Genomic DNA, 21,402 nt, shown 5'->3' on the forward strand with positions numbered 1-21,402 from the left:
GGCTTCAGTCAGCAAATCACCCTGGGGACTGATAAGGCTCTTGTAACCCGTGGCAACCAGCTACCTTTGGCTAGAAAATGGTTTTTCCATAATTGCATAATGTACTTCAGTGGAGGGGGCAGGAGAAAAAAATGGGAAAATAAATAAATAATTCTGTCTCTAAATCTGTTGTACTCATGGCAGGGAATGAAGGGTTGTAATATTCTCCAAGTTGATTATACTGCCTTTCACAGGAAAATTATGCTCTCTTCCAATAAATTTAGAAAGGCCCTCCTTACTTTGCCCTTTGAAAGAGCTCTAGGACTACCTGAATTCTAGTTATATTTAACATGAGAGTGGTAGCAGGGTTTGGAGAGACAGGCCAACACCAACTCTAAGTTGTCCCCAGTTTCTGAGATAGGTTCTTAGAATACCACTGGAAAGTTATTTTTCCAAATTATGGACCTTCCTCAAGCCTCAAGATTCTTATACTAAGAATCATAGAACTGAGAATCATAAGAGGCAAGGGCAGTTATCTTGTTAAGCTATTAATTGTGTTATATTACTAGGGTCCCCTAGATGGAAATGACCATCCAAGATAACTAAGGTCAATAATGGCCAAGGAGGGTCTGGACATTCAGGTCTCCTGATTTATAATACAGTATTCTTCGGTAAATATAATGGATAGTAGCGTACATCCAGTAATTTAACTTTAATAACAATGAAATAATAATGGGATATCGTAGATTTATTCATTTTCCTGTTTGAGACTTTTTGCTCATCTCTGATTCTGGTGGTTTGGTTTTTTTTTGTTGTTGTTGTTTTTAGATTAAAAAAAAAAAAAAGTAACTTCTGCACCCAGTGTGGGGCTCAAACTCACAACCCTGAGATTAAGAGCTACATGCTCCACTGACTGAGCTAGCCAAGTATCCCTGATTCCAGTGGTTTTAAAAACTCACTGTCAAGAATTATCAATAGAAGTCTCAGTGTTGCACAGAGATTTAACTAAAATATTTTTATTAATTTTTTTCAATGAATAAATACTTACTGAGGGCATACTCTGCAGAGTCCTGTACAAGGCCTCTATGAAACACCTAGTAGCCCATTGAGAAGTATAACAACAACAAAACTAATAACACGCACCTCGAGTGTTATAAGCCACATTTTAACAAAATAAGAAGACTTTGATTTTTAACCTTAGCTGTTTAATCAACTTGTTTGAAAGTTCCTTCCTCAATCTCGGTCACTTAAAATATATGCTTGATATTTATTGTTAGGTGCATTGCTGGAAAGATTGTTACTATTAAAAGTTACTTTTCTATGCCATCAGAATTTTCCATTCTCACATTAAAAAAAAAAATCAAATAGGATTCTGAGGTTGACCCAGTAATAATGACTTCTTCAAGTCTCCCATTCCTATATTTTTTTTAATTCATGAAAATAACCCCACTTTTACTTAGGAATTAATGTTAATTTTTCATTTGACATCACTTTTTTAATGAAGTCCTCCTATTTTCAGTGTAAATTTGAAACGTTTATGAAAGACAATATATAGTCAGGGGAGATCTGCTAACTCTGGGGTGTCAGGAAGGGGAAATGACATGACATTGGCCATGAGTTGATGATTATTGAATCTGGTGGTGAGCACCTCAGGGATTATTGTTCCGTGGCTTCTATCTTTGTATGTTTCAACTTATCCATTTATAAAAACATTTCATTAAAAACAATTTTTTCTCACTCCTGAGGAGCTCCCAAACAGGTAAAGAGCATACATTTCAGTTTATAAACTTTATTCGTACCGATGAAATACTGCCTGCTGGTTTGTTTTTGTTTCTGTACACACACAGTCAAGTTTGGAGTCTGGGGGCTTGTGGATAGTGAAAACCACTGTGCTTTCTCATTTGTGGCTAACACTCTCAGAGATGGGTGTCATCAAAGGGCACAGAGGACTCTATGATTTGTCTAAGACCACGTGTTCAGCTAGAGACAACCTGGGATATAGACCACATTTCCTAACCTTGAGCGGTCCCTCATCTAGAGGAAAAAGCAACTTGCCCTTTATAAGTTCAATAACTGAAGGAACAAAGAGTTATGGTCATATGATAGATTGTAAATGAACTCTATATACAATAGACATTTCCTATGTGGAAATGACATTATCCTAGTTTCGCCATCTAAAGGTCCATGCTGACTCCGTGCCCCTACGCTATATTAAGCACATTTATAGGCAAAAAGCTATTTCCCATGCAAGCATAAGTTTATAGGAGAACAATCAACAGGCATTTGATGTAGTTTGGTGGCAAACAGGAACTATCGGTTGACATTTTTGTGTTATTTTATGTACTCTGTGTGTGTTTATGCAATTTTTTTTTTACATTAACTTCTCCCTTAAATATATCTTCCAGCCATCTTCGTGATTGGATTTTCTTTTGTTATAAGAAGTGAACATAAATTACTCCTGTCGGGTGCAGATTAGGTTACAGGATTTCTTTTCTTCTGTCACCATCAAAACCTGGGTGTCAGAAAGCTTTAATATTTAATGCAAGGCTAATTAGTCTCAGTTGGGCCCAGGGCACTTAGCAAAACCTGACACCAGCCATAGAGTCAAGTTCATTTGGAGAGCATAATTATCAGTTATTTCTATACTGCAATAAATGCCCCTATTAGAGTAGCCTTCCTCTCACCCCCTGATTTTGCAAGTAAATTGAAAAACAGGAAAAGAAAAGGCTTTGATTCCTTGTGACAGTGGACAAAGATTATGTAATTTGATTCTGAGTCTGGCATTTCTGAGATAACTTAAAGAACTTGCAAGTATATAAAAATAGAATAAGAGATGGCTGGATAACCCTGCAGAAGATAGGTCTGTAACAGGTTGTTAAAGAAAGTTAGAGATTCATGAGAATAAATTGCTTTCCATGACCAACGTTTGAAAATGGCTTCTACATATGTCTGACCAGTCAATCAGAAAATGTATATTGAAGCCTTATGACAGCCAGACATCATAATAAGTCCTTGGGTTATGATGGTAAAAATGAAAAGATTTCTGCTCATAAAGTGTACATTCTATCAAGGAACTGTAGAATTTAAACCACATATTTAATTTGTGTTTGCACTTTTGCTGATTGCTACCCTAGTGTCCTAAGATGCTATGATGATAGCAGGGTGGCCTGGCCTCAGCGGGGATATCAGGAAAAGCATCCCCAGAGCATGGACATTTTCACTAAGATGTGAAGGAAAATGAGGAGGAGTGAAGAGGAATAGGAACAGAGAGAGGGGCACAAAGTCTCTGGGCAGGAAGGAAGCAGTGTGTGTTCATGGAGTGAGAGAAGGACCGTGTGATGACTCCACATGAGCCCTGGCTCATGAGAGTGTGAAGCTGTTGGAAACCAGATAACGCCAACCCCGATGGACCAAGCTATGGACTATGCAACGAGTTGTGTAATTAGCTGTACAGTGTCAGCCTCAGTACAGTGTCTGTCTTACTCCCTTCCAAAGCCTGAGCACCCAACCTGCATGTGTTGAATGAATCAAATGAATAAATGAGCAGTATAGTCACAGACTCCCAACACCCAAGTTCCGTCACAGCTTGCTTTTTTTTGGCACCAATTTACAATTCAAAAATTCCCTTTCCCTATATGATGTAGTCCTCAGTGCCATCACCTAAGGCAGGAGTGTATAATTACTGCCTTGAAACCTAGGCAAGTTGGCTTCGCTGAAACTCCTATTACTGCAGGGCCAGTGCTGAGACAGGAGAGGTTCCCATTCACCCAGAAAGGAGTTTGTTATCTGAACGCTGCAGTGTTTCCAGACAGACATATCCAGCCTTATCTCCTGTAGCAACTCTCTCCCTGCCTTCATTCCCCAATGCCCCTTGTCACTCCATGGTACCCCCAAGTCTCTGTTCAAAACTAGACTTCCTTTGTGAGCTTCCCAGCTGCGTCAGCCCCCATGAGGCTTTATAGCAGGTCCAGTCAGCATTACACATTTTATCACTTGACTCTTCATGCCCTTCGTGTTCTTTTATTTCGTCTGAGAGTGTGCCATTCTGTTCTAAAGAGAGCATATGTCCCATGAGGGCGAAAACCATGTGTTTGTTTCTGGTCTTGCTTTTCCTTTTCCTGCAGCCAGTACACAGAGCGCTAAATAAACACTTGTTGATGGATTGATCCCTGGGAGAACCAGCAAATCTCTCACCTGAGTCTGACCGACTCCTGTCTCCCTTTTGTTTGCCTGCAAGATCTGAACATTCCCAGAGACTGTGGCTGAGCTGCTCTGGTGAATGGTGTTATGACATCAGTGATTTATCTGAAAACCCTTCCTCGCCGGAATCTGAAGCAGCCCCAGGTGACCTTCCTGACGGCTGTGGATGAACTTGTAGTAGCCAAATTCAGTGTTTGCTTAGTCCTCACTGGACTTGGATCTCAGAAGCCCTTTTCACCATGGATCTCCCTCCCCACATGTTTTCCTCCCATATTATAAGAATGTTCGATTATGATTCTGTGTTTATCTTCTGGTAATACCTTCATCTTTCTAGATGTTGCTTTCCCCTCTTTATTAATGCCTTTAAACAAAACATTTGTTTCTAAAGTCAATAATTCAAGTTTAAAAAAAAAAGAAGTAGTCCTCTACCCTTGCCCCATTTCTCTCCTGAGTGAACTCCTTTCAACATTTTTAATGGTTTCTTCAAGTATTTATCTCATCTCTAAAACATTGGGTTGGGGTTCTGTTTATAAAAATTGTAACTGTCTTGAAATCATCCTCTGAAAGAAAAGAATTTGGTTCTCTCAGCTGAGCCATCAATTAAAATTCTTTTCTCCATCTTCCCAATATAGTTTTATCAATTTTATGCTAAATTTGTGTTCATAGCTTGTATTATGACAGGATAAGTATAAACCACAGCTGAAGCATATAGCATATTCTAATTGTGTGTGTGTGTGTACATGAATATACACATATATATTCTCCTAAAATTAACAAGCGACCCGTGTTTTTCCACTGGCTTCCTTTTCCATGTTCTTATCAGTAATTGCATTTCAAATGTTCTTTTCAATATGGTGAAATGCTTCAGGTAATAATAATGCATTGTTTCCTTTCCCTTCCCTTTGTGTTGGAGCAATCCACCAGGAGCTTCCCATCTCTTCTAGTCAGCACTGTTGGTCCCTGGTTTTAACCCAGGACTCTCCTCAGCCATTGTACTGAGACTCACTTTCACCTTTTGCGTGAGGGATTGCTTATTTCCTGTTTCCTGTATCATCTTCTTTCAGGGGTTACTCCCTCCTTTAGGGGGCATGCAACCCCCATCCTCCTCAGAAAGTGTACATAGGGGTTAAGTATGTGAGTCACTTCCTTCATGTCTGGAATATTATTAATATCCCATAATGGTTTGTGTATAAAATTCCATGTTTGAAATCAGTTTCTTTCAGAATTTCTAAAGTATCGTTCTACTGACAGTTTCCAATATTGTCTTTAGAAAGCCTAATGCCATTCTGATTCCCAGTCCTTTGTATATGAGCTGTTTCATATCTCTTTGAAGCTTTAGGAATATTTGATTTATTTGTCATGTTCTGAAATCCTATAATGATATGCTTTGATATGCTGGGTACTCCACAAGCCTTTGTTGAATTATTTCTTTGGTAAATACTTTTCTTCCATTTGTCTGTTATTTGTAACTTACTTTAGTCAGATATTAGACTTGCTGTATTAATATTCTATGTTAGCTCTTATTTTCTATTTATTTTTATAGTTACTTTCTGGGGGATTTTTGTGACCCTAATGTATCCTTCATTTGAATTATAAATGTGTTTAATTTTTGCTACCATTTTTTGAGTTTTGAGATCTCTTTTTTTCTTCTCCATAACATTTTTACAACCTTATTTTTTGTTTCAATGATCAAATGTCTTTTTTTCTCAAAGCAGTAATTATATTTTTCTAGACATTTCTTTTTGTTCTCTACGTTATTTCTGTTTCCTTGGAATTCTTTTTTTTTAATTTGTTTTGATTTTTTTTTCATATAAGCTTTAATTTTATAGCTCTATTTATCTTACTATGAATTTTTTTAGAGCACTGTGTGTGGGGCAGCCTGTCCACCTATTGGGCTTCACTGAGAGGTGGTTGGGGCAAGAGCTGGCCTTGACAGATGTCTGCTCACATAAATTTTGTTTCTGTTGGACCAGTCACTTTATTGGAGGCGAATGTCTGGGAGACATAAGCTTCAATCCCAGACTCCTGGAAGCCAAGGAGGGTAGACTTCCAGTCAGTACTTCTGCTTTCCATGGATTGCCTTTTGCCTACTCTCAGCTGTGCCCAGTGTCCCTGAGACTAGAGTCTTTCTGATTCAATTTTTAAAGGACTAAATTTTGGAAAAGACTCACACTTTGGGAGGAATTTGTCTAAGGGTCTAATTGCCCCTTACACACTTTCAGCCAGCCTCCTAAATGACCAGTCCTATTGTTCATCCCCAACTTCACTGCTACATGGCACCTCCAGTTCCTACCTCCAGTTCCTGACTCCTTCCAGGTTTCCATGATGCTAGTCCCTTAGAATTCCCCTGGCGGGCCAATCAGTTACTACTTATCCGTGCACTTCTACTTTTTGTTATTCAGTGAATATAATTTTATTGACATTCCTCATCATTTACCAGCTCTTCTCATTCTTTTTTATTCCATTGATTCCATAGATTGAGTTATTTTTTTGGTCAGTCACATCATTTCAGTTAGAGTGGGGAAAGTTCAATTTACTACTATGTTTAACACCGAGGCTGGAGTTTTCTCTCCCATGTTCTTTTTCCTTTTGATGAGCATTTAGTCATTTTATGCCCAGAGAAGACTTGCATGTACAGTCACAGCACAAACCAGTTCTATATACAAAATGTCTTCTAAGCAGAACTCACTGTTTTTGCAACGCTCTGTGTACTATCTAAATTTCTGACCACAAAATAAACTCTTGGTTAATATTTAGCAGCATAATCCAAATGAGAATTAGTCATTTTGCCTTTAAATGTGATCAGTAGAACTTGCAAAGTCTGAATCCGAACGTAATTTGCACTCTTACTCAACAAGTGACTACTGAGTGTCTCCTTTGCGTCTAGCACTGTGTTAAACCTCGCTAATGGACACATAAGACATTCATTCTGCTCTCACAGAACTCATGCTCGCTTGAAGGAAACAAAAATGTAAGCAAGAAATTACCATGTAATGTGACAAATGCCATAATAGAAGTGAGCACAAGAGGCTACACAGGTAGGGGAGACGTCCCAGAAAACAATACCTGAGTAGAATATTAAAGAATTATTAGAACTTCTCCAGGTATTGAAGGACATGAGAACAACTCTTGGCAGAACAGGTGGTATGTAAAAATTCTAGGAAGCATAAAGCAAGTCTGGTTCACTAAGAGAAATAATAATTCAGTCCTCATAGAGCCCCAAGTGGCAGAGTTGGGGCGATGGGAGAGGAAACTAGAGGTGCATCCCAGTCTAGACTATAAGGGGCTTTGAATATTATTCTAAGGCATTTGGGTGCATGCCTAGATTTAATTTTCCATTCACTAAAGCATATCCTCCAGTCTAACATTGGAAACTTGAATATTTCTATTGACACATACACTTGTGTTCATACACTCATGTCTTCACATGTACCTTATGAGATCCCATTTTTATATTTCCCATGCTGGACTGGGTTAATTTGCCACATTCTGAGGCAAATGAAGGAAAGACTGAAATGTTGGGTGTTGTGCTTCTTGGGGCATGTGATATAACATAGGCCAACAGTCACAGCCAGGACGACTGGCAGTGGAGTCTATTCCAAGCACCTTGGAGGAAATTGGCAGAAGACATAACGTCTGGGGAATATGAGGCCCCAAAGGAGCCACAGTGATCTCACTAGCAATTGGATTTTCTAATTATAATGTGTTAGTAAGCTCTTTGCCCCTGGGACTGTGATCAGAAACTGCACAGACATTGTCAGGGGATAATCCAGAAAGAATTTGTACCCTGGGTGAAATAATCTTTCCAGCCATAGGAAAAATTAGAACTCTAAAGTTCTAATATGGACACAATGGGTTTCCCTGATTTCTGAGTTCTAGAAGGAAGTGGCAAACTCAGAATTTGGGAATCCATACCAGGAGTCCCTGAGGACAGTGATCAATAATTGAAAGACAATACAGAGGAGACCATGTGTGTAGACTGCTTATTATGGTTTGAGAATATTTCCATACCTAGCTTTTAATGTGACGCTTACAACCTCTTGAGGAAAGCAGAGCAGTTTGCACCATCCCTACCTTGACAGACAGAGAAGTACATTCCAAGAAGCCAGCATGTGCTCAATATTGTGAAAGCAGAATGCCACTGAACCCGAGTTAGAATCCTCAGTCTCAGGTCTGGTGTTCTAGAATCTAGGCACCATTCTTTGCCCTGATTTCCTCCCTTGCTGGTATAGGTATGTGGAGGTGGGTTTGGGCCCTGAGCATTCAGAACAAGTAGTGTTTACCTCATGGTTTTGTGGTAGCCATGGTAGCTGACAGATATTCTGGGACTATTTTATAAGAAATACAGTGTTCCCAAGACTGTATCTACAGTTTATTTAAGTCCTTAGAGCTTACATGCATTGTTCCTCATGACAGCAGACCACAAGGGGTTAAAGATGGGGCATCAGGGAGGATAATTGACATGTGGGCCTATTGGTCTTTCCCCAGGCCATCTGGGAGCTTAAATAGCCAACAGTTAATTAAAAATAAACTGACACTTTACTTTAAGGATAGTTTTAATAACCATTTATAAATGTTACATTAAAAATTCATGCACTGTTATCAACTCCTGCTAAGGATTTACAGCACAATGAAGGTGTTATGAATGTTTTATAGGTACTGGGGAGAAGGCTCTTCCTGTAGAGGTATTTTCAGAAGACTATTTGTCTTCTCCAGGCCACATCATAAGTGCTTAAGACAACAGCAGCTTGTGAAATAAAAACAGCTCCCAAAGTTCAGGTTGCGATCTTGTCCACACTTCTAGCTTGGTTGGAGCTCTTTCCTTAGACACAGTGTGTTCTTACTTGCATGTGTTCCAGGTTGTAGACAATACAGAGAGGAAAAAGAAGCTGGCTCTGATAACTCATAAAATGGCATGCATGAAACCGCCACCCTGAAAAACCTTGCATACCAATGATGGAGAAAATGAGTAGAAACTGAAGATATGATATCTGGTGACCCATGGATTCCACTAATCAACAGTGTCTACTGCTTTTGGAGATTCTGTTAGACCATGAAGCATTAGATTCTTATTTCTGCTACTTTATTCATATCCTATGAATTTGTGTCAACTTCCCAAATGTTGTAGACACATCTTTTTGCTCACGAGTTTGGGTATATGTGAGTTTGATTTGCAAATGGCATTTGAGCTTAAGATGGTCTCATAACTGGGGAAAAGTGTCCTCCAGCTGCTGCCTTTCCTTTCCTCCAGACAGGAGCCATAATAGCAACAACACCACACACACACACACACACACACACACACACAATTCTCTCTCTCTCTCTCTCTCTCTCTCTCTCTGCAGGGATTAAAGAAGAGAGCTCCAACTTGTCTGCTTCACATTTAACAAGTGGAGAGTAAATTTCCTTGTTCTTGGGCCAAGAATTACAAAGTTTATCTCTTAGCGGTTTAAAGTCTGTGACCATACAAACGCATGACTGGATTTTAAAGCTCTGGATGGTTGCATCCGAAGGTGGCCCAGCCTCCCAGGTAAAGCAAAAAAGGAACAGAAATCACTGGCACATTTAATAAAAAAATGTTGTTGAGAGTATTTAGGTTCTACTCTCTTAGCAAATTTCAGCGGTACCGTCTGGTGTTGTTAACTGAAGTCACCATGTTACACATAGAACTTCAGACCTTATTCATCTTACAGCGGAAAGCTTGAGCCTTTTGACCACCCGCTCTTTCCCCCACCTCCCAGGTCTTGGCTACCACTTCTCGACCCTGTTACTATGAATGGACTTTTCTTCAGCTCTCTAGTATAAGGGATACCCTATCGTGCATTTGTTTTTATCTCTCTGTTGTCCTTTTAGTTCTATGTGCAGGCCAGAGTTCTTTGATCTTCTGCTTACCTTATAAGGAACTTCAGGACTATGCACTAAATTCAGCTCTTGATACCATTCTGACTGATCAAAATATCAATAGGAACCTACAGTTGCAGGAACACAGTACCTGCTTTATTAGCAATAACCTAAAAGGACTCAATAGGAGAAATGTTTTTTGGTGAGTGTCCATTTACATTTCAGGCCTCATTGCTTTCTCAGAGTCTTTTTCACTTTATTTCTTTGGGACTCACTATGCCGTGTTCTCACAATAACTCCACCCTCTGAATGGAGTTTGTACAAGTAGCTTTTGTATATATCACACCAACTTTCCTTGGTTAATCATGACATGAAAATAAAACATCACGATAGTCCCATATTACAGGATGTAAATACATCTAGATATCTGGATTTTTCTTTTTTTTTTTTTTTGGACTGCTAGAAGAAACATCATTAACCTTTTAAAATTTCCAAATCATAGCCTGTAAAGCTGGATTTTAAAAAATCTTGTACTTTAATTTCTCCCAGTGGAAGGCATATCTGGATGGCTCAGTTGGTTAAGTGTTGGACCCTTGATCTCAGCTCAGGTCTTGATCTCAGGGTCATTAGATCAAGCTTGACACTGAGCTCTGCACTGGGGCGTGGAGCCTGCTTAAGATTCTTGCTCTCCCCCTCTCTCGGCCCCTCTGCCCTCTCTACATAATTAATTAAATTAATTAATTCATTCTCTCAGTGGAGACAGAAAGACTGAGAAGAGAGAATAACATAGATGGAAAGGAAGCCAGAATGCTTCTGTGCAAGAAAATGTGAGGGAAGAGAAAAGCAGGAGGGGAGTCAGGAAATAAGGGATAGAAGGGCTCAAGGAAATGGTCAAGTTTACATTTTGGAACTTGTTAAAATAACACCTGTGTGTTACAAGGTCAGATCTGGGAACCACTGTGCTGGTATCATGTCATAGCATAGTTGTAAGACTTGAAATTGTATGGCTGTGCTTGCCCTACCAGGGTGGCCACATTACTTCCTCAGTTTCCTTCATTATAGCATCAGGATAAGTTTAAAACTTCACCCACTGACCCTCCCCAAAAAAGGGTAACACGTTCCTCATGATATTAGTGAGAATCAAATGAGATGATGATTGTAACTTAAAAATAGCACTCTGTAGCCTGTACATTTTCACAGGTAAGATACTGTCATCTTTTTAAAAAGTTGTACTTTGTAACCTCTCATTTTCATATGAAATATAGTATCATTCTTCTAACCATATATTGTCAGAACAATAGAATTATGTGTGTGTAAGGAAACAGAAACCATGAACTACAGATAACCCAAACCATTCTCCACACTGAATCCCTGCTCTTCCTTTCCCCCACCTTTCTTCTGAGATTTTGCCTATAAGCCGGTTTTCCCATTGTCATCCATGGGCTGCTACTTTGTTCTTTACAAACTTATATCTGGGAGGCCAAATTCACTAAAGCATACACAAGAGGGATTACAGCTATTCTGGCTTCAAAAAGTTTCATTTGTTTTATCCTTTCATTCAAACATGCTGGATCAGACTCCCACTGCTCCTTAGCCTTATCAGCTACCATGTCTGTCATGGATTTTCAGGCAGTGGAGGAAATAAAGGCGGTGGGGGGAGGGGGGAGCTTATAGCTGGCTGCATTCTTACCATCCTCATCACATATACAGACAGATTGTCTTTCCAATGAACTATCTAAGCTCCTTCCCACTTACACTTTCTTACATGGTGACCTATGGAAATATACCATATGGTTGTATCTTCATATGCATTTAAACATAATGATTAGCCTTTAGCACTCAAAAGTGTTGAATCTTTATAATTCATTACTCTTTAGATAAATGGGAAAGAGTGCTGAACTTGGATTGAGGGTAGAATTCTGAATTTCTTTCTGTTCCTGCCAGTAACTGTCTGTAGTCTATGTGATCTTGGGACAGTGTCTCCTTGCTGCCTCCAAGTTTTCAATATACATAGTTAAAGGGGGGAATTCACTGGTGAGAGATATGTTGCATATGTGCTGCTACTTCCTACCTCCAAGTCCATAGAAGCCAATCTAATATCAGAAATTTTATATGTTTGCTAGACATTTTGGATTAAATGTTTGCATCACCCAAAACTTATGTTGAAGGCCTAACTCCCAGTATGATGGTATTAGAAGGTGGGGAATTTGGGAAATGATTAGGTCATGATGGTAAAACCCTCATGAATGGGGTTAGTGCCCTTATAAAAGAGACCCCAGAGAGCTCTCTAACCTTTTGTCATGTGACGACACAGTGAGAATACAGGAATTGTGATCCTGATGAACTATGACAAATAAATATTTAAACCATTTAGGCTTTGGAATTTTTGTTATTGTAGCCCAAATGAACTAAGAACTTGATCGCTAACACAGTATTGATTGCTTCAGGCTGATAATTTAAGAATTGAATGGGGGACGCCTGGGTGGCTCAGTGGGTTAAAGCCTCTGCCTTCAGCTCAGGTCATGATCCCAGGGTCATGCTGAGTAGGGAGCCTGCTTCCTCCTCTCTCTGACTGCCTCTCTGCCTACTTGTGATCTCTGTCTGTCAAATAAATAAATAAAATCTTAAGAAAAAAAAAACTGAATGGTTTTTTTAACTAGATCTTGAATATTAAGTAGGAGTCATATAGGTACAGATGAATGTAAGGCATTCCAAATGATGTCCAGTGGTAGGATAGAACAGCATATTCATTTACTCACTTCTCCCGCAGTGGTTGAATGTCTACTCTGAGACAGTTGCTAGGGGATTCAGTAATGAATAAGACAGGCAAAAGTCTTATGGCTCTCATGGCATTTGCATTCTAGTTGGGAGATAACTTGAAGTTCCATTCAGCTAAAGCAGAGAATGAATTAAAGTGTAGTTGTGTGGAATTATACTAGAGTTGGACAATTGGAAAACCTTCCATTCCAGCCTAAGTTTGAATTTCATGGTGACCCATTAGTGCTATTCTTAAAAGCTGCTAATGGGCCATGGGAATCAATAGAGATTTTCCTAACTAGAGTAATGGTGCAGGGAAGAATATGCCTTATAATGATATGGCCTCTGAAAGTGATCATAGAAAATGGAGCTACAGATGTGGGTTGGTTGCAGAAGAGAAAGTGGTCCATCTGTAGTGGAAATAACTCAGGCTTTGGGGTCTGATTGATCCTTACTAGTGATGGGAGTCTGGAGGAGTTATTAATTTCTCTGGTTTCTTCTTTTGTAAAATAATACCCAATTTATATACTTACTGTGAGGATTAACTCAAGGGACTGATTTGCTCAAATCTACCAAAGTGCCCAGTATCTAACTGCTTAATAAAATGGTAATGGAATATTTTAGGGCCAATTTCTCCTATGTTGGTTAAAAACATAGTTGAGAACTTGGAAGAGGAGAAAATCTTGGCAGATATTGCTGAAGGAAGAATGTAAAGAAGGTATTACACTAAGAAACAAAAGAAGGGTCCTCTTCCTTAGCTGAGAAGACTTGCAAGTTGCACCTTGCTTTGCCAAAAAGAAATGAGAGAAGTGGTCTGTTAAAATATGGCAGACACAGAATTTAGACCACAAGTACATCTTTTAAAATATTCCATTGTGAACTACGAAAATTTTAATTGAAACCTCTGCCAGCAGATCACATTCTCTTTTTCAAGAGTCTGTTCACGAAATGTGATCCTTTCCTCACTGGAAACTTGTGAGAAAGGCAGAGATAGATGGTAGAATCTCTCCTGCAAATTAAGAAACAGAGAGCAGGTTCACATTTCAGCCTGTGGCCAGCCAGTAAAACTGGTGGTTGGCCCAAGAACGTTAAGATTTCTGATTTGGATTCCAAAATTCCTTCTACTAGATCCATCCACATTTTTGCTGAGAAGACTTGTCTAATGAGGAATAAAAATCCTTTATGCCATTTCATTAAAACAAACAATTGGCGAACATCAACACACAGAAGCAATGAATAAGGGACTCATGGATGCCATGAGCTGGAAGATTTCAAATAAAGCCAGCTTCAAACCCTAGCTCTGAATATTGCTAGTTATATGAAGTAGATAGGAATCTCATAAATTTGCTGTGAGCTATGATAATTATGTATGTGAAATCATTTAGCTCTGTGCCTGGCTAGTAAGTATTAATCTGTGAAAGGTACAAATAACTCTGCTAAAGTTTCATCTAGTGAATTATACTGTACACTACCCCTCTCTATCTCCCAAAGTTATGCAGTCAGCATTGGTTTGGCCAAGCCAAAGATAGATGGCTTCGTTCTTCTAGGACAACTTACTCAGTTGCTGGAGAGCACTCATTAGGAATGGCCTTCTTACAATGAGTTTAAATATGCTAGTACTCATAGGTACTCCCTGTTCTATGGAAAATAGACTCTAGACTCCATTTCCACATGCAGTATTTCCTTTAAATTTCAGTTCTTCATGTATCTGAAATATATATCATATTGTACCTAGTTGTCTTTAAGCTTAACATTTTAAGCTTCCTCAGCTGGTTTATTAAGTAACATAATCTTGAGATTGTTTTCTAGGCCTGTGACTTATTGTGATAGCACAGCCCTTTTAAAAACTAAAAACTGGTTTGCTTGTTTTTAATTTATTCGATTCTGCCAGTTCCTTTTTTTTTTTATAAATTTTATTTAAAATTTTTTCAGTGCTCCAAAATTCATTGTTTATGCACCACACCCAGTGCTCCATGAAATACTGCCCTCCATAATACCCACCACCAGTGGGTATGTGCCAGTAGCAACATACACATTTTTCTTCTAGACATACTTATTAAATACAATCTTCTTCTTTATTGTCTCACTTCCATATTGTCCTTTCTCCTCTCCCAGCCCCTCTCTGTCTCTCTCTCAACTTAATCATGTGTGCTCTGGGCCTCTTAGAGTCATACTCTTCCCTGAGCCATTGTGTTCATGTAGTTGAATGAATTTACTCTGTATAACATCTTTACTTGGTTCTAAACCTTTCAAACATTTCATCCTTTCAGAGGTTATATCAATGGGTACAAAGGTCATATCTTTAATTTTTATCCTTGCTGCAAGTCTGAGTTTTAATCAGTCTTTACTACTCAAAAGCCTTCTCAATTTTGTTCTTTGCCATTTGGTATTGAGAAGCAATTTCCTTTTCCAGTTCTAAAAATCCCTGAATTAATGAATTCTCTCTATTCCCTTCTATTTTCACTTACAAGCTGGGCAATACATTCTGAAACCATCTCTTTATTAATATATCGCTAGATGGATTCAGAAGTACTAAATTCTTTCTCATGGTTAGTTCTCTTAAACTCAGGAGTTCATAAGATACATGATTTTTTCCCCCAAGTTACCACAGATCACTTTTTTTTTTTTTGGCCAAATGTTTTGCCTTTGCAAAGCTGATCGTTTTTCTTGCCACCTATCAGACAATTACTAGGTCAGGCCAGTGCCCCATATTTCAGAGTTTCACTGCAGGAGTGTCTGGTTTCTAGATACCCTCTGCTACGTCAGTCAGGATAACTTAAGTTGTGCTTCAGGAATCAACAATATAAAACTCACAGTGAATTAAGCCAGAAACTTATTTTCATTCATTTTCCATGTCCACCTCAGGTCACCTGAGGGCTCAATTCCATGCCCCCCTCAATCCAAGGCTTAGGATGATGGACACTGCTGCCTGGATTTTGCCCACTGCTATGGCAGGGTGTTAAAAACTGCTTGCTACAAGATATACAAATCACATCCATTCAAATTGTGTTGGCCAAACCAAGTCAGATGATCATAGACAACTTCAAAGTTGGATAGAAGCAGAAGAATCATAATGCAAAATAAGGAGAGGCAAGAAAGGGAAACTAGCAATCAAGAGAGTTTAATGTCCTAGGAATCAAGGAGTGAAAATATTTCATCAAGGAGAATGTCATCAGCAACAACAAACAAGAGTAGGAAGTGAAGTAAGAGCAGGATTTGCAGATAAAATGGTGACAAGATTGGCAATATCTGAGGAACACGATTCTAAGGACAAGATCATTGAGACCCTCATTAATACAAATTTAAATTTACCTAAATTGCCTGAACGTTTGCCTATATCCAGTAAGAACTTTTCTATAGACTCAAGATTCCAAAGTGTGGAAATCACTTTTAATTTTCAAATAAATAGACTCAAACCCCTATTGAAAATTGGCAGCAAGTTCCATATTTTCTGTTCAGAGCTTTCTGACTTCACCTGGATTGTGGAGGAAATGTAGAGGCCCACACAGCTCACAAGAAAAGTCTAATTTCCTGAGCAGAAAGTCAACCACTGGCAGTTCCAGTCACTACCACACACAGTCTTGTAAGAAGAAAGAGACTCAGCCCCACAAATGATGTCTGTCAACTGCTGATCCAGTTCCCTGAACAGATTCTCAGACTTTCAAGGAAGGCTCGTTCTACTTAATCCTTCAGTGCTATAACCAACTAAGGGGACCCCTCACTAGAGTTCTTAGATCTGCACATCTTGTATTTGCTTCTTTCACTCACATATGCAGTCATGCCTTGGAAGCCTGGTCTTCTCAATAATGATGTCCTAATTGGTTTCTGTCTTCGTCCCTTGCAGACTAAGAAATACTTCCCCATTTTTCCCTGGGGGGGTCCACACAACAGGACCTGTGATGTATCACCTTTCCAACCCTTGAAATCCTAACAGTCCTGTTTCATCCCCTTTCTCAGCTAATAGGAGTCCAAACACATCCTTCTAGGGGCTGTTCAGACCTCTCCAAGGTGTTGTATGTGGGGAGATTGGGAGAATGCTGCTTTCATGAACTCAAAATGAATTTATTCTTGTAAATGTGACTGTGTTGACTTGTTGACTTTCTGTCACCATCCTCTCCTAGGTAAAGCAAAACAAAACAGAAACCAATCAATAAACAAGCAAAAACTACATAATCCTGGTCTCTTGCAGAGCCTCCCACTAATTGTTCAGAGAAGGATTCTCTGAACATTTCATATTTTATAAGTCATGTTTTTAAGAGGCAGTATTTTTCTGGGGCGCCTGGGTGGCTCAGTGGGTTAAGCCGCTGCCTTGGGCTCAGGTCATGATCTCAGGGTCCTGGGATCGAGCCCCGCATCGGGCTTTCTGCTCAGCGGGGAGCCTGCTTCCTCCTCTCTCTCTGCCTGCCTCTCTGCCTGCTTGTGATCTCTCTCTGTCAAATAAATAAATAAAATCTTTAAAAAAAAAAAAAAGAGGCAGTATTTTTCTAATGGGAAAGTAAGTTTAAATATTCAGATGCATCTGGCAATCAATGTTTGTTGAATGAATGCATGAAAGAAATGTAGTGTATCCATTATTACAGACTGTTTATAGCTCAGATGGCATCAGTAACATGTAGAAGTACCTGAACTACCTGGGAGCATTACAGCAGCTGCTGGGTCAGCAGTTATTTTGCCAGTTGTTTAGAGGTGGTGAAAATTAACACAAATTGGCAGAAAGACTGACAATATATCTGGGAACCATCTTTGCCTAGAATAAAGGTGATTTCTTTCTTTTTTTTTTTTTTCATTTCATTTTATTTCTTTTCAGTGTTCCAAAATTCATTGTTTATGCACCACACCCAGTGTTCCATGCAATACGTGCCCTCCATATTAAGGTGATTTCTTTGGATTAAAACACTGCAGGATCACAGACCATGAAAGGCACCCTGAGCAGAGATCAGCATCAGACAAGTAGCAAGAACAAAAAGCACCATAGGAGAACTCCATACCATGTGGACTGTGAAGAAACTCTGTTATCATAGAGGCAAATATATAATTTGCTTTCCTGTAACGATGCCTCATATAAATATTGAGGCAGTTTTTAAAAAATGTTAAAGAGAGGGCTCCTGAGCTGATGGGCAAGTGGGGACACCCAGCCCTCTTGAAACGCAGGACTCTGTATTTAGTGCACACTTGATAAGAAATTCCCTTGAGGAAAGCTAGCAGAGGGTAAAGAAAAATCAGAATGACTTCAGCCCCATGAAACACTCGACTCTTAGACCAAAACCTGAAGTCAGGTGTTACCCCATATTCATCAATACCAGTTCACCTCCCTTATTAGAGCCTTCTCACCCTTTTTACGTGGGGGCGCACATACCTTCATGGGCTCACTTTTGGTGACCGGTGGACACCCCAATAGCCTTTGTGCCCATTCTCTGCTGGGTCGCCAGTATCCTTTTTCCTCCTCCCTTCCCAAACTTAGTTACTCTGGGATCGCTCACCCACATCCCCCTGAGGCACTTTTAATCTAATCTTTTTTGTAACACTGAGGTGAGGGTCATTTATAGATATTTTTCATAAAAACAATATTTCAGAGAAAATGAAAACTAGACCTCAGTGGTCAAAAAGCCCATCAGGGCAATCTCTGAGGTTTGTCTCCCTCCGCTGTTCAACCAGAGGATCAGCAAGACGTTTCTCTGCTTGCTTAGTTCCAGCTGCGTTGAAGGGTGCCTGTGATTGCCTCTTCAAATAGGGCAAAACCTGGGAGAAGGGCTGAATGGGAGAAGCACCGAGCTGTTTGGGTTGTCCCTTTGATAACCCTAAAACTGCTACGACTGATGCAAAATTTCAGCTCCAAAGAGCTGAAAACATGCATTTTGCTTTCACAAACTAAGCCTTTACCCAAACCCTTCCCCTCGGTAACAGTTTCAGAATCCATCGGGGAGATGACTGGCTAACTGATGGAGGAGGAAGGCAGGGTGTGCAGGAGCCAAGTCCCCATTCAGATTCTGTCACCCTGTAGTCATATGGCTTGCTTGCCTTGAGGGAGGTCATAGTCCCTACCTAAATCTCAGCATCCACCTGTAAAAGGATAGAGGAATCTGCAAATAAAATGAACAGAGCGATAAAATTTAGGAACTAGACGTGACTTTAAACATCATGTAGCTTGACTTCCATGCCACCTTAGCAAGCAAACTAAAACACTGTTCACAAACCTGCAGCTCCTTAGAATCACTTGGGAAGCTTTTTATAAAAGTACCCATGCCTGAGCCCAGTTTACTACAATCCTCATTTAATTGATCTGGAATAAGGTTCCATATTGGTCTTTTTAAAAGGCTCCCTAAGTGATGCTAATGTGCAGCCTGAGATCAAAACAACAGAGTATCAAAAACTCAACACAAAATCCCTGGGTTATGGAGAAAGGACACACTGCTATGTATCTGCTGTAGGATCTCCGAACGAACTGGGATGTGAATGCATATTTAATATATTCTTAAACAGTGTTGTTTCTTTCTCTTCAATGGGCAGATGACATACTGTATTCTGACCAGCTGGGTGCAATTTCTCCCTCCAGTAAGCTACCAGTGCAGTTGTCAATTCAAGTGATTTATTTACATCTTTATTTAGACTTTATAAGAATGTAAGCCTCTTAAGAATGGAGACCCACATCTACATCATTCTATACATTCCCTGTTTCTAGGGACAGTTGCTACTGTGCTGTGCACAAAGAAATATATGCTCAATGCCAGGCTCCATCAGCCCTCTCTCCCCACCCCTTTTGTACATCTCCTACATGTACATCTATACGCCCCCCCTTCTTTTCCCTACCTTCCCTCCCTACCTTCTTTATCCCATGCTGCCTTGTCTCCAGTATAATTCACCCAGACTTTCTCCCCTCCCTATTGCTTTAATCTACAAACATTGTTCTTTTCTTTTTCTTAAGGAATCCAACCCTTTGAGCATACCCCCAAATTATCAGCTACAATGACTCAAACAATTAGCATCTCTTCAGTATCTTGGGATTAGTTTCACTCTTAACTATTCTAGGGATTGTGGTTAAAGGGCCATGAATGGGTAAACTCTTTTCTCAAAGAAAGCAAATGAAATTCCCCCAAGTCAGCCCCAAATCTGTTGTACATTCTGATATTTGCTCATGTTCCATTGTCCAGTTACGTTTTGCTCTTTCGTTTGACTATGACCTTTTACCTGCCGCTCTATTTCACACACACTCCTAACTTACAGTACATTGATTTTAAATTCCTTTGCTCTTGCTATGTATCCACTACCCTCTTTTTTCATTAGCATCCTTCTCACCCATATTTTCAAAGCAGGTAAGATTCCAGCTCCTTTTTTTTTTGTTTTTAAAGAGCTGACCTCTCTAGTCCCTATTGATAGCTGTCATCTCAACAGAGCTGACTCAAAATCACCTGTCTCATCAGGTGAGCACTTACAGTTTTAGTAAGAAACTATTTTCTTAACTGTTTTTCCAACCAGAATGTAAGCTCAAGATATGAGCTCTTTCTTCTGCTGCTTCTCTGTTCTGTGTCTTCCCAATCCTGTTCTGGGAAAACATGGTTGTCTGAAGCCAGAAGTACTGTGCACTGACCCTGTGCTAGATTTTAGTTGGAGCACTTTTCAAGATTGACAAGTGAATCCCAGCAACCCTAGGATGTTGTCTTCCTATTACAGAAAAAATGATGCACAGGGAAAGCAACTAACCCAAGTTTACACAGCTAGGAAGTAGCAGAGACCGTACTGGGCCATCTAACTTCAGAGGTCATGCTTTAAATCACTGTGCCGTGCTTACGTGCTCATTGTGTGGTTATGAGGAACAAAGAAGGTGGTAATGTAAGCCTCTTAGTATAGGGCTTGGCACACAATTCCTCAAGAAACAGTAGATGTCGTTATTACATGGAATCGTCCTGGCTCGGCTCCCTACAGTGTGGTCTTGCACAGACACCAATAATCTTGCAAATCACCAATAATCTCTGTCACCACGGGATACACACAGGATGGAGTTAGACAGTCAGCTGGGGACATCTCAAATGCACGGTAGACTCACTTTCACATGAGCATTTCTGGTTGCTGTAATGACCGGGGTGTTACTGGCCTTGAGAGGAGAGGAATGGCAAGGATGCTAAATATTAGTCCCTTTTCAGACCTACACAACAGAGGTCATTCTTGCCCAAACCTCAAACAGCACTCTAAGTAACACGGAGCCAAGAATTTTTAGGGTCCCTTCAAGATTTTAAAAAGCACAGTATTAATATTGGACATTTTGCTAAGAGATGACTGCCTGTCAAAGGTTCTAACCTTTATCACTTACTAAAAAATCAGCTCAGCACTAGCCAGTATTTAAAAACACAGGGCTATGTATTTATAATTAATATGGATTAGATACTGTTTTCCATGCAGCCTGGAAGACAAATCAATTTGGAGAGCCACAAAGCTGCTCAATAATGCAAATGATGCCTATTTAAAATAGTGTATTGCTTAGGGTGCCTGGGTGGCTCAGTGGGTTAAAGCCTCTGCCTTTGACTCAGGTCATGATCCCAGGGTCCTGGGATTGAGCCCCACATCAGGCTCTCTGCTCAGCAGGGAGCCTGCTTCTTCCTTTCTCTCTCTCTGCCTACTTGGAATCTCTGT

Source organism: Neovison vison, chromosome 9 (assembly GCF_020171115.1).
Source record: "Neovison vison isolate M4711 chromosome 9, ASM_NN_V1, whole genome shotgun sequence".
Classification (NCBI taxonomy): Eukaryota; Metazoa; Chordata; class Mammalia; order Carnivora; family Mustelidae; genus Neogale; species Neogale vison.